Genomic DNA, 8,530 nt, shown 5'->3' on the forward strand with positions numbered 1-8,530 from the left:
ATCAGTCCGTCCTACAAAAATGGTTCAAATGGCTCTGAGCACTACGGGACTTAACATCTGAGGTCATCAGTCCCCTATACTTAGAACTACTTAAACCTAACTAACCTAAGGACATCACACACATCCATTCCAGAGGCAGGATTCGAACCGTCGGCCGTAGCAGCAGCGCGGTTCCGGACTGAAGCGCCTAGAACCGCTCGGCCACAGTGGCCGGCAGTCCGTCCTACACTTAGGTTGAATGTGACCGGAGGGGTGATATGATGTCCCAATGATCTGTCTACTTCATCGATTTCCCAGACATTGGTCTGCACAGTTAAAAAATGTTCAAATAAGTATGAATTCCTAAGAGACCAAACTGCTGAGGTCATCGGTCCCTGGACTTACGCACTACTTAAACTAACGTATGCTAAGAATAACAGACACACCCATGCCCGACGGAGGACTCGAACCTCCGGCGGGAGGGGCCGACAATCCGTGACATGGCGCCTCTATTCTCTCGGCCACTTCGAGCGGCGTCTGCACAATACCTCTCCTCACATATCACTCAGTTATCTTTAACGTTTTCATAACTGCGACTTCAGATCGGATACGTCTAGTATCTTGGCTGTACTTTTAAATTAAAAACTCCTCCCGAACAGGTTATGAAGGCCCAACGGTACCGACCGGCCACCGTGTCATCCTCAACCCATAGGCCTCGCTGGATGCGGATATGGAGGGGCACGTGGTCATCACGCCGCTCTCCCGGCCATATATCAGTTTCCGAGACCGGAGCCGCTACTTCTCAATCAAGTAGCTCCTCAGTTTGCCTCACAAGGACTGAGTGTACCCCGCTTGCCAACAGCGCTCGACAGACCGGATGGTCACCCATCCCAGTACTAGCCCAGCCCGACAGCGCTTAATTTCGGTGATCTGATGGGAACCGATGTTACCACTGCGGCAAGGCCGTTGTCTGGCTGTACCTTTCCGTAACATTAAATATCCTCCCACATTTCAGCCATACAAATGTGGGAGAAATTACCCTGTATCCTGTGTCTTATCCAAAACCACTCTGCATTGGTAAGAAGATTAAAGTTTTATCTTTTATCGTCTGCGTTTCTATCCTCTCGGCAAATTCCAGCTATTTTCTTTCGGTGCAACAGAGATCCACTATCTCTATTGCACAGTTAACTATCTATGGCAGGGCGGGCCATAGCGTGCCAAACGCATGCATGCGGGATGAAGCTCGACCTCTCAAATGGTTCAAATGGCTCTGAGCACTATGGGACTTAACTTCTGAGGTCATCAGTCCCCTAGAACTTAGAACTACTTAAACCTAACGACATCACTCACATCCATGCCCGAGGCAGGATTCGAACCTGCGACCTTGGCGGTCGCGCGGTTCCAGACTGTAGCGCCTAGAACCGCTCGGCCACCACAGCCGGCGCTCGGCCTCTCCCTTTTGCTGGGTCCTTCTCGGAAGAAGCTGGTGCAGGGCGAAATTTCATTTACACTGTTCAGTTACATTAATTTGACCCTCAGTCAAAAGCCTGAAAGACCACCTCTTTCAGCACAGCCCGCTGTGTGTCACGCAGGAAGAAAGTTAATGAAGTTGTGGAATGTACCGACAGGCATGTGGAGTCATGCCAACTCCAGTACCGTGGCCTGCTGCACTTGGTTTGTTGGTTGAGAACCCACGGCGCAGGCAGCGAGGTGGTCCCACAGGTTCCCCATTGGGTTTAAACCAGGGGAGTTTCGTGGCCAGGGCAGTTCAGTAAACTCACCCTGGTAATCTTCGGATCACGCACGTACACTGGACCCTATGTGACACATTGCATTGTCCTGCTGGTATATGCCACCGTGCCAAGGAAAAATAAACTGCATGTAGGGGTATACATGGTTACCAAGGATAGCTGCACAACTGCGTTGATCCATTGTGCCTTCCAGAATGGCGAGATCGCCTAGGGAATCCTACGAGAACATTCCGCAGACCATGACGCTCCCTCTTCCACCCTGGACCATTCCAACAATTGTTGCAGGGCTGTGCACGCCAACTGCAATCTGTCTGACTGAGTATAAAACGTGATTCATCTGCAAAGGCTGCACGCAACTGGATATCCATTGATCCCGCCTTCGCAGCCAATGAACAGTCGTCAGCATGGGTGCATGAACCAGACACCTGTTGTGGAGGCCCGCACGCAGCGACGTTCGCTGTATAGTTGTTAAGGAGATACTCTTAGTAGCCCCCTTGGTTCATCTGGGTGATCAGTTGCTCAACAGTTGCACGTCTATACGTCCGTACACACCTCTGCAGCCATAGTTCATCCCTGTCACCTATGGCCCGTGGTGCACTGTATCTTCCTTGGAGTCGGTTTTGGGCAGTGCCATTTTGCCATGTACGCTATACTTCAACCACAACGGCAGGGTAACAGTTTACAAACTTAGCCGTTTCGATAACCAATCATCATGCCCTTTTGGATGTCAGATAAATCTCTCCGTTTTCCCCTTACAATAAGGACTGCGTTGTTATCCACGTCCCGTCGCCGCATTTTATATACCCTGCACTGCTCTGGCCGCCACTTGCCGTTAACACCAAACGGTGGTCACATTAAGTGGAGACGGAAGGCAATTTTTATCCCTATTCTGCCAATGCTGTTTTACCCTTTCAATAGGTACACTTTTCACTAGAACTATAAGTCCTAAAACAATGAAATTTTTACTGCATATATATAACATATATGCCTCAATTTACAAGTGAAATGAACATAATACCTCTTATGGTTTTGAAGAAAAAAATTTTATTCTTTCACTAGTAAAATTTAACTTTTTTTGTAGATTAATTATTATAAAACAATTTCTGATTGTTTGGTGGTTCTCAGTTAGCCTATGATAACTTGTTACCATCTGCAGTACAAATTGACCAAATTTCATGTTTCTAACCCCATTAGTTTATCAAATAACGGTACCTGAAAGTAAAAAAAATGTAGTTTTGAGAAAAATCCATTTTAAGTTCAATATTGCAGTTCTAGTATACTCATTGATGAGAATTACTTATCACTAATATTTTCCTCCACCATACTGAGCATCATCTGAATCATACTGATGTTTTCTTCTCTTGGTCCCTCTTCTTTTCTGTCTGGCTTCTTTTGTGCGTTTTAAATTAGCAATATCTGCTTTGCGGATTCTCTCTTTATCTGTTTGCACCAAGGATTTCGCTGAATTTCCACTAGATTTTATGCCTAATAATTGCAAAACACCCAGTTTTCTACACTCCTGGAAATGGAAGAAAGAACACATTGACACCGGTGTGTCAGACCCACCATACTTGCTCCGGACACTGCGAGAGGGCTGTACAAGCAATGATCACACTCACGGCACAGCGGACACACCAGGAACCGCGGTGTTGGCCGTCGAATGGCGCTAGCTGCGCAGCATTTGTGCACCGCCGCCGTCAGTGTCAGCCAGTTTGCCGTGGCATACGGAGCTCCATCGCAGTCTTTAACACTGGTAGCATGACGCGACAGCGTGGACGTGAACCGTATGTGCAGTTGACGGACTTTGAGCGAGGGCGTATAGTGGGCATGCGGGAGGCCGGGTGGACGTACCGCCGAATTGCTCAACACGTGGGGCGTGAGGTCTCCACAGTACATCGATGTTGTCGCCAGTGGTCGGCGGAAGGTGCACGTGCCCGTCGACCTGGGACCGGACCGCAGCGACGCACGGATGCACGCCAAGACCGTTGGATCCTACGCAGTGCCGTAGGGGACCGCACCGCCACTTCCCAGCAAATTAGGGACACTGTTGCTCCTGGGGTATCGGCGAGGACCATTCGCAACCGTCTCCATGAAGCTGGGCTACGGTCCCGCACACCGTTAGGCCGTCTTCCGCTCACGCCCCAACATCGTGCAGCCCGCCTCCAGTGGTGTCGCGACAGGCGTGAATGGAGGGACGAATGGAGACGTGTCGTCTTCAGCGATGAGAGTCGCTTCTGCCTTGGTGCCAATGATGGTCGTATGCGTGTTTGGCGCCGTGCAGGTGAGCGCCACAATCAGGACTGCATACGACCGAGGCACATAGGGCCAACACCCGGCATCATGGTGTGGGGAGCGATCTCCTACACTGGCCGTACACCACTGGTGATCGTCGAGGGGACACTGAATAGTGCACGGTACATCCAAACCGTCATCGAACCCATCGTTCTACCATTCCTAGACCGGCAAGGGAACTTGCTGTTCCAACAGGACAATGCACGTCCGCATGTATCCCGTGCCACCCAACGTGCTCTAGAAGGTGTAAGTCAACTACCCTGGCCAGCAAGATCTCCGGATCTGTCCCCCATTGAGAATGTTTGGGACTGGATGAAGCGTCGTCTCACGCGGTCTGCACGTCCAGCACGAACGCTGGTCCAACTGAGGCGCCAGGTGGAAATGGCATGGCAAGCCGTTCCACAGGACTACATCCAGCATCTCTACGATCGTCTCCATGGGAGAATAGCAGCCTGCATTGCTGCGAAAGGTGGATATACACTGTACTAGTGCCGACATTGTGCATGCTCTGTTGCCTGTGTCTATGTGCCTGTGGTTCTGTCAGTGTGATCATGTGATGTATCTGACGCCAGGAATGTGTCAATAAAGTTTCCCCTTCCTGGGACAATGAATTCACGGTGTTCTTATTTCAATTTCCAGGAGTGTTACTGAAGCATAAAATAGCATCATAAACACCGAATTTGAGGGCTGTAGGCTGAACAAATACAGTTTTCGGTAACCGGTTCCAAATGACAGAATTCACATATTCATTGAAATTTTGGATTTTCCCTTGAAGACATTTCTTCAACATAGTATCTTTACAAAGGTCTCTAAATATGGGTTTAATTTCATTCATTACTGATGCAGGTAAAGAATGTTTGTGATCATATCTGGAACTTCTCCTGCACTTCCACTAAGTGTCAGGATCATTCGGGCAAAGACCATGCACTGGGTTTTATTTGTGGAAAGCTTACGGAAAAAGATAGCCCATACAGTTTTTTTCATGTTTTCTAAATTCCCTACTTTTCTTCTTATGGCAAAGCCATAGTAATTCTGTAGTCTATCTATTTCAACATTTGTCAGGCGACCTTTACCACCTATCTTCTTACCACCTTCCACTAATATTTTTTACTTTTATTTCAATAATGTTCTCAACATGGACCCCATTCTCTTCTGGAGATGCCTAATGCACTCTAATTTATAAATTGTGACATTAGGACCATAGGGTTGTTCTGCACATACCCGGTCATAAGCCTAGCTGTCACCGTCCCCAGATTGTACAGAGCATCAGGAAAATCATCATATCTCAAGAAAAAATTGCCGTATTTATATAAAACAAAAACACTTTCACGCAGGAAAGACCAGGCATTTCAAATATGCTAAAATCTGAAAATCGAATTTTTGAAGTCCACTTGCCTTCCGTCTCCCCTTAACGTGACTGGACCGTGTAGTATCGCGGTATGGCATTTTTCGGTCGGCACAACACTCTTCAGTTCGGCAGAATGGTGATCTCAGGGCTGTTTATCCTCCGCTATTTGTTCGCGGTATGGAAGACGTTCACAGGTCCAGTGGCTGATCGCACAGAAACGGGTCTAGTGATATCGTGACGAGCTTTAAAAATGAATGGGAGTGACAGAACAGACGGATGAGAATTCTCAGTATCTATTATGCATTTGCATAACCGACAGAAACAGCAAATTTCCTATGAAACGACCTAATAACACCACGCTGAAAGAATTTTCAACCACCTGATGATGTCGGACAGTTGCTCCGAGGAAATATTGTGGGATTTGCACAACGTCATCCGGCGGCACACCCGTGAAGACTATTTACAACATATCCGCCGGGAAAACCTGAAGAGTCACAATTTAGATATTAGTTGACAATGAAGAAGCAAAAATTTACAATGATCGCTAGATGGGATTCATTGTTCTGTACATCAAGAAGCACTTTGTCTTGAATTTGTAGGCATGAACCACGTGAAGAAATTTGTGGTACAAATGGTAAAATTTCTGTATTCGCACGCGTTATTCCATTGTCAGCTGCAACAGATTTCGATGAATTGAACGAAGAGTATGGATACTTTGTATGTTGTTGCAAAGTACGTTGGTTATGTCAAGAGGCATGTCCGGGACGATTTTTCAATTTAAAATCCGCTATTGTTCAGTTTAAGAAGGAAAAGGGAGTGCAGGCACAAAATTAAAACATGCGGAATGGATAGCAGACTTCTTATTTTAAGTGGACACTGCACACAGTAAGACACTGCAAGGGATGAAACAGCTGATTTCTATTTTGATTGGGATAAATTTAAAAAGAAAATCTCGCTGTATATAGGACAAATTCTTGCAAACACAGTCCTGTTTCCTAAACTCTCTGACGTTAAGTAAAACGCGAAGACTGAAGATTTCTTGTGGCAATGAAAAAGGTATAGTTTTCTAAATGCTTTGAGGACACTGGAAATCTCCCATCTGTTTTCCAACTCGTCCGCCGTTTCAGTTGAAACCGTCCCTGTGGATCTGCAGTATAGTTCCCGTTTTAAAGAAAAATCCTTTTACGTTAAAATTGCCCGGGATATCTCAAGCAGAGTTTCCATGTCTCCGTAATGAGGTTGCAAAAATGCTACAGCATTTCTATCAACGTATGTGTGTGAAAAATCCTTTATCGATTATGAAACTAAATTTGTCACGATAATGTTGCACCTAGAGAGCGAAAAATGTTGATATTCTCCAGGTCTGTTTGCATGCCGACTGTTTCTACCACACAAAAATTATGTATTCAGCGCACCAAAAATTTGTTTATGACCTATGCTGTTGAGAAATGTGTAATTTAAAACTAAGTCACGTGCAGTGCGACTGAATTCCCATTTAAATTCGACGAGTTCGCAGTTTCCTTCTCTTCACGTTCATACAGCGTACCTTGGCGATGAGGAAAGTGTGCAGCTAGGTTGGGCGCTATGACACTTGTACCAGGGCACGACTCACGAACCCAATTCTACCTACTATTTCTCGCTCTCACTCTAACCGACCAACTTATTTCCCACATGATTCCTTTGCGACTGCCGTCATATGTTACTGCTACACAAATTGTAACGTTTGTTGATTCAGGAAGTCTGGTTAGATATAGGAGAAGGGCTGCAGGCCATAGCTTGTGCTCGAATAGTCTATGATGCAGAAAATACCAAGACTGATGCTTCAGTCTATAGCTTAATTTTTATAGTTTTAGTCAACAATATAACGGTCGTTCATTGAGAAAGACGGGCCAAATTTCTGCCGTAACTCTATCACCAGCTACGGGGTTTCTGTACCGTTGACATGAGACTCTCATCTGCAGCGATGCTTCAAGTTTCAACATTTTGTACAGCGTCAGTTATTAACAAATATTTAACGATATTCATATTTTATTTGACATTATACTTGTGATAGTGTCAAGTCCCTGTGTGGCCTCATAAAGTACTTTCTTTCACAGATCAAGGAGACGTTATTGAGGGCACTCAGTAAGGAATGCAATGTTCAAATACTGTCGAAACACGTGAAACACAAACATTAATAAAACTTACGGGGAAACTTAACTAAATGCACTAACAAAGTGACATGTTTGATTCCAACTATGTTACTTTTCTCTTGGACGAAACAGAAATATACCCACATCAGAGAAAATTCCTGAACAACAGCATCAGAAATATATAGAGGTTCGTTCAGAAGTGAGGACTATCTTAAAATGGTGGGACATACATCAAATTTCGTGTGTGAAAATTAGATTATATTAGATGAACTTCTCGTTCCAATAGATCCATAGTAAAGAGATCCTCCAGGATGTAGAACTCTTCAGGAAAACTAAAATAAACAATAAATAATTGCAAAGAAAAACAAATGTACTAATGCAACTTCCACAGATCCTAAGCGAGATGGTCCTCAAAAAAAGTCAAAAAAATTTTAAACACATTTCCAATTAAACGGGTAACAAATAACTTGTCTAAAACACGTAATTGTTCAATAAACTGAAGTGCGTATTATAATTCTTAGATTGTATGTAGGCTTGCATCATCAAACAGAAAAATCGTTATACAGCACCTATTTACAGAGATTGCATTACTGCTCTGAGTTTGTAAAGAGGTCATATCGTACCAATACTCGTATTCTTTGACGTTATTAGTAACATATACACTTCAATTAGTTCTCCTTAGAAATTCATCAGTGGTGTTGGAGTCGGCCATTAATAAATCCTTTGGCTCCTCTTAAACTGAATTTTATTAGTGGGTGAATTTTTTATGGCTGCTGGCAAGCTATGGAGTGCATGGGGTTGTAGGAGGACAATGTCTACCCCAGACCTCCTCCTTAACGCAGCACGATGCGTGCGCACTGGCCTTTAGAACATGGTCCGCGACAAGTAAACCCACGGCATTAATTTTGATTCACTTTCAATCTGACAGAGTATTAAAGTACATTTAAATGGTATAAATTGTTATGAAGCATTGAGAAATAATGTGCATAGGATAGTGGATTGGATGGTTACTGTATTCATTGTTATGT

At 44.8% G+C, this 8,530-nt stretch overlaps 1 pseudogene; it reads right to left on the bottom strand.

Annotated features, from left to right (window-relative positions):
- Nucleotides 1–832: 832 nt before the first annotated feature.
- Nucleotides 833–950, bottom strand: LOC126261256 (5S ribosomal RNA; annotated as a pseudogene).
- Between the last annotated feature and the right edge of the window lie 7,580 nt (nt 951–8,530).

This window comes from Schistocerca nitens, chromosome 5 (assembly GCF_023898315.1).
Source record: "Schistocerca nitens isolate TAMUIC-IGC-003100 chromosome 5, iqSchNite1.1, whole genome shotgun sequence".
Classification (NCBI taxonomy): Eukaryota; Metazoa; Arthropoda; class Insecta; order Orthoptera; family Acrididae; genus Schistocerca; species Schistocerca nitens.